This window comes from Bos taurus, unplaced genomic scaffold, assembly GCF_002263795.3.
Source record: "Bos taurus isolate L1 Dominette 01449 registration number 42190680 breed Hereford unplaced genomic scaffold, ARS-UCD2.0 Super-Scaffold_1723_ScbfJmS_2085, whole genome shotgun sequence".
Taxonomy (NCBI): domain Eukaryota; kingdom Metazoa; phylum Chordata; class Mammalia; order Artiodactyla; family Bovidae; genus Bos; species Bos taurus.
The window spans coordinates 4433273-4439694 of NW_020192292.1; the positions used below are offsets into that span (position 1 = coordinate 4433273).

The following is a 6422-nucleotide window of genomic DNA, read 5'->3' on the forward strand; positions in this document are numbered from 1 at the left end:
GATTTCTTGATAATTAAAAAAGTCTACTAGCAAAAGTACATAAATTCTTCCCTGCCCCAGTGCTTTTGAATGTGCTGTTCCCTTTTCCTGGAATGTTCTGCCCCAAGCTCTTCCCTCAAATGGTCCAATGTTGTCTGCAAGGTCTCAGTTCAAACATCTCTTCTGGTGAAAGTGTCCATGAAGCTCTACTCAAGAACAAGATAGGTGTCCTGTTTTAAACTCTCACAACACTGGACCCTCTTCCCAGCCCTGATACCAGTGGTCATTTTACATTTGTGTGATTCTGCCAATCGCTGGTCTCACTCCTAGTCTGTAAGTTCCTTGAGGGCAAAGACGGTGCCTGGTTTGTTCACGAATACCGAGCACAATGCCTATTCCGTATTAGGCTCTCAAAAATACATGTGGAGTGTTTACTGTGTGTTTAAGGAATAGGGGCTCTGGGGACTTGAAACTAACAGAATGAGTGCAAGCCTGTGAAAATCATCAAGAATGAATCTGCCACTTTGGCTCCATCCCTTACCAGCTGTAGGCTCTTGAGGATACCATTTACACGGAGGTTCAAGTGGGAACAATAATGTCTCTGGTTTGTTCTGAGGGTTCAAAAAAAAAAAAAGATGCTTTGAGCACTGAGCACAGTGTCTGGCACTCAGCCTTGTGCAGTATGTGTTAGTGATGATTATTACCTTCCTTAGGAGCCTCTGTTGACTCTTCAGGGAGGAGCTAGTGCTTTCTGGTCAAATTCTATATTTCCCACTATTACAAGGGATGTTTCTCATTGCTGAGGCCAGTTCTTGCTATAGAAAGAAGGCAAAATAAAAGATCACCATTAAAAATGAATGGATCCTATGACACCAAAAGCATAAACACAAAAGAAAATAAAAAGCTGGACTTCATCAAGATTAAACAGTTTTGCTTGCAAGGGCACCATCAGCAAAGTGAAGAGAAAACCCACAGAATAGGAAGAAATATGTATCAATCATATATCTGATAAAGGAATTATATCTAGACTGTATAAAGACTTAAAATTAATAATAAAAAACCAAATTACCCAATTAAAAATGGGAAAAGGAAGTGAATAGTTTTTTCCAAAGGGACTATACAAATAGGCAACAAGCACATAGAAAGATGCTCAACATCATTAGTCATTGAGGGCAGCAAATCAAAACCACGATGAGATACTACTTCATGTCAACTAGGATGGCTGTCATAATTCTTTAAAGATAGGCACTAACAAGTGTTGCCGAGGATGTGGAGAATTTGAATCCTTATATAATGCTGGAGGGAATGTAAAGTGGTAAAGCCACTTTAAAAAGCAGACTGACAGTTCTTCAAAAATTTAAACATCCAGTTACAATATGACCCAGAAATTCTACTCTTAAGGCTAACAAAAACATAGGTTCACACAAAAATGTGTTCCCTAATGTTCACAGAGGCATTATTCATAATAGCCCTAAAGTGGAAACAACCTAATTGCCTCTGAACTGATTAATGGATGAATAAAATGTAGTATATCTATGCAATGGAACATTATTCTGCAATAAAAAGGAATGGAGTACTGAGACTTCCGTGGTGGTTCAGTGGCTATGACTCCATGCTCCCAGTGCAGGGGGCCCGGGTTTGATCTTGGTTAAGGAACTAGATCCCATATACTGCAACCAAGATTTCGAGTTCCACAACTAAAGATCCCACATGCTGCAACAAAGACTGAGTGCAGCCAAATAAATAACTATTAGAATTTTTTTAAAAAAGAAAAAGTGAGTACTCATATCAATATATATACAAGGTTAGTATTCACACATTTATTACCTAGCTCTGCCAGCAGTGAGTAGGCCCAGAAGCAATGACATCTCAGTAACAACAAACACATCTAAGTATCCAGGTCTTGGTTTCTAATATCATTCTTCAATGAAAGGAACCAGGGATCTTTGGAAAAGTGGCTGATTCTAGAACTGGGGCCAGAAATATACAAAGTGAGTCTAGAGTATCCTGCAGTGCCAAAAGGTAAGGAAAGGTAAGAAAGAAGGCAAAGAAGGAGGAAAGAAAGGGAGAAAGAAAGGAAGGAAGGAAAGATGAAGCCCAATAATGGAAGTGAGTCAAAAGGACATATTATTTGTTTGTTAGCCGCTCAGTCATGTCTGACTCTATGTGACCCCATGGATGATAGCCCACCAGGCTCTTCTGTCCATGTGATTTCCCAGGCAAGAATACTGGAATGGGTAGCCATTCCCTGCTCCATGGGATCTTCCCAACCCAGGCATCGAAACTGGGTCTCCTGCATTGCAGGCAGATTCTTAATGGTGTGAGCCACCAGGGAAGCCTCAAAAGGACATAGGAGCCACCTAAAACAGTTTCCAATGACCAAATCTGGATAAGTTTGAGCAACAAAATGAATATAGTACTGGATTATAACCCAGAGAAGGCAATGGCAACTCACTCCAGTACTCTTGCCTGGAAAATCCCATGGATGGAGGAGCCTGGTAGGCTGCAGTCCATGGGGTCGCTAAAAGTCTGACACCACTGAGTGACTTCACTTTCACTTTTCACTTTTATGCATTGGAGAAGGAAATGGCAACCCACTCTAATGTTCTTGCCTGGAGAATCCCAGGGACAAGGGAGCCTGGTGGGCTGCCGCCTATGGGGTTGCACAGAGTTGGACACGATTGAAGTGAGACTTAGCAGCAGCAGCAGCAGGATTATAACCCAAAGTATACAACAAATAGGCACCATCCACACTGATATAAATAAATAAGCAGGGACTTCCCTGGTTGTCCAGTGGCTAAGATTCCATGCTCCCAATGCAGGGGCCCAGGTTCAGCCCCTGGTCAGGGAACTAGATCCCTCATGCTGCAACTAAGACCCAGCACAGCCAAATAAATTAATATTTTTAAAATAAATAAATAAGTAAATACACGAATGAGGGAAGGGGAAGAGACAAATCTGTGTGTAACTCCCCACGCCTTAAGTGTGGGCTAGTCATAGTGACTACCTTCCAAAGAGAACAGTATGGAAAGGGGGAAAAGAGTTAACATTGCAGCTGAGAAATCGAACAAACACTATCTTAGCCAGAAGATTAAAGTCAACATTGGCAATTACAAGTCATGTTGACAGTATGTACCTTGACATGATGTGACAAAAATGGTATTTTTCTGCTGTGGCCCCAAACCCATAATCAATCTAATGATTAGGAAAACATCTGACAAATCCTGACTGACGATGTTATTATTGTTTAGTCACTCAGTTGTGTCCAACTCTTTCACAACCCTGTGTAGGGTAGCCTGCCAGGCTCCTCTGTCCTTGGGATTTCCCAGGCAAGAATACTGGAGCGGGTTGCCATTTCCTTCTCCAGGGGACCTTCCTCACTCAGGAATTGAACCTGTGTCACCTGCATTGGCAAGCAGATGCTTTACCACTGTGCCACCAGGAAAGTCCCAACTGAGGATACTGTACCATATATCTGACCAGCAATCCTCAAAACTGTCAAGGTCATAAAAAGCAAGGAAAGTCTGAGAACCTGTCATAGCCAAGAGTAGCCTAAGGTAACATGACGATTCAACATAATATATGATGATTCAAAGTAATATAAATGTAATATGGTATTCTGGATAGGATCCTGAAACACTCAAATGACTTTAGGGAAAAACTGAAGAAATCTTAATAAAGCATGGGTTTATTTAGTAATAATGTATCATTGTTGGTTCATCAATGTCAAGCATGTACCATACTATTGCAAGGTGGTAATAACTGAGGAAACTGGGTATGGCAGTATATGGAGAGTCTCTACTACAGCCTCAATTTTTCTGTAAATCTAAAACTCTTCTAAAAAGTGAAGTTCATTTTTAAAAAAGAAATGAAGTATTGATACATACTACCACATGGATGAACCCTGAAAGCATTATGCTAACTGAAAAAGGCCAGTCAAGAAAAACTACACATTATATGACTTAATTTATGTGAATATCCAGAATAGACACAACCATAGAGAAAGAAAAAAGATTATGGACTGCCTAGGGCGAACTGTGGTGTTGGAGAAGACTCTTGAGAGTCCCTTGAACAGCAAGGAGATCAAACCAGTCAACCCTAAAGGAAATCAACCCTGAATATTCATTGGAAGGGCTAAAGCTAAAGCTCCAATACTTTTTGGCTACCTGATGTGAAGAGCTGACTCATTGGAAAAGACCCTGATGCTGGGAAAGATTGAGGACAGGAGGAGAAGGGGACGACAGAGGATGAGATGGTTGGATGACATCACTGACTCGATGGACATGAGTTTGAGCAAACTCTGGGAGATGGTGAAGGACAGGAAAGCCTGGCATGCTGAGTCCATGGGGTTGCAAAGAGTCACACATGATTGAGCAACTGAACAACAACAAGGTCAGGAGGGATTGAGAAGAATTGGGGAGTGACTGTTAATGGGCACAGGGCTTCATTTTGGCGTGATGAAGAAATTCTAAAATCAATTGTGATGATGGGTGCACAACTCTGATTATACTAAAAACCACTGAATTGTACATTTTGCCCAGATGAATTTTATAGTATTGAATTATATCTCAACAAAGTAACTGTTTAAAACAACAAAAACAAAATGTTCTGGTGGATGACAGTAGGAGAGGTGTTTGGTAGGCAGCATGTCCAGTCCTAGCGGCTGCCATAAACACCAGGTGCGATCTCAAAGTCAAATGTACTCTCCTAACCAAAGCTGTTAGAGCAGGAAGAGTCCTCAGTCTGGCATTCTCATTTTATTGCTCCATCAAATTTAATTTGGGTTTGTATGGTAATAAAAGCCAATTCCATCTACTAATATTGCTAAAAGAATTCTCTCTGTTCGCTGCTTTATTAATTGCTCAATTGAAATACCATGGATTATTTCCAAGCACACAGTTTGAAACACTCAGAATTAGCCTGTGCACTCTATTGTAAAGCGACCTCCAAGGTGCCTTCTACCTTTAAGAATCTTGTACGAGCCTCTCAGTGCAGGAACGGGATATCTGTAATGTCAAAAGCCCCAAGCAGCTCAGCAAAATTGGAATGGTAACAAGCTTCTGTGCTCACACCCTGGGTAGGATAGTAGTGTCAACACCTCCAGCAGAGCTGATAGAGCTGTCTTTCAGTCTGTCTGCAGGCTCTGTTTACATTCTGCAGGTTAGCTGGAAACACTCTCACCACCTCCACCCCCTGAAAAAGATCTCTGGGTCAACTTGACATCTCCTAGATGCTCCATGTACTATATTTCTTCCTGTAACAAGCTCTCCTGCTATGTTGCTTTATATGATTTCTTTGCAAAGAATAAATTAGGCTGAGTGTGTAAACAACATATAAACTCTAGAGATGTTGACAATAATTACAAGCAATGGAAATCAACAGCAGATGTGCATAGCAGTCTCTCAACTGGAGCTTATCCCATTTGGAGAGGCTCAGGTACACCTGAAAGGTGGAAGGAGTCATGGACATTTGGAATCTTTAGTGAGGTGAAACTGGGTTGCAAATATGGCTGCAAAGTGAAGGGAAAGTATTTTATTTTATTTTTCTGCATCTTGGTGATCACGTTTATTGGAAGGGGTAGAGAAAAAGTAAAAATGCCATTTAGCCTAAGAATTTGTGAGTTATCTGCAAATCAATTTATTTCAGGAGTGGAAGAATTCTTGATTATTCCTTAACATAAAAATGTAGATAGTTTCTCTCTCTCTCTCTCTCTCTTTTTTTTTTTTGACAGTTTCTCTTTTGAATATCTTCTAGGTTTAAAGCGGCAGTCATACAAAATCTCCTGCTTTCCACCCTGGATAAATTCTTCGTTTCAGTCAACTGTAAATGGTGGGACCACTAGCACAACACCATCTCCCCAGACAAAGAGCATCAGAATATTCCATTTTGTTGATTTATATATCTCTTGAAATGCTTCTCCTTCACTTTCTATAGTTGCACAGTTTCTTCCATATTTCCCAATATTGTGCTTAAATATTGATTGTAAGCATGTAACCTGCCTCAAAGTTCTCTGTTGTTTCTCATTTTCACATAGATTTTCTCATCCAGGCTGAGCCTGAGATGATCCAGGGGCTCTTCTATGGTGTTGGTAGTTTGTTGCCGGTCCATGCGGTCTGCCATGTTTGAAACCTGGAAAAGTATTTTAGAATGAGAGGCAACTGCTTGGGAGAAGATATACATAGACAAACACATACACAATCACCAATAGTTTTCTGATGATACAGGACAGTCTTTTAACTGCTGAACGTGTCTAGGGTCCTGGCCTTGGTCTCTGCACGTTTAAGAGTCACCTCTCCATTGGTCTTCCCAAAAGTTCAGTCTGTATGGTTTTACTGAGCCTCAGATCTTTGGTCCCAACTGCCTCTTGACTGTAGTACTGTCCTGCTGCTGTTGCTGCTGCTAAGTCGCTTCAGTCGTGTCTGACTCTGTGCTACCCCATAGAC

General features: G+C 41.0%; 1 pseudogene; it reads right to left on the reverse strand.

Annotated features, from left to right (window-relative positions):
- Window positions 1–5697: 5697 nt before the first annotated feature.
- LOC112445815 (U6 snRNA-associated Sm-like protein LSm3) lies at window positions 5698–6161 on the reverse strand (annotated as a pseudogene).
- Between the last annotated feature and the right edge of the window lie 261 nt (window positions 6162–6422).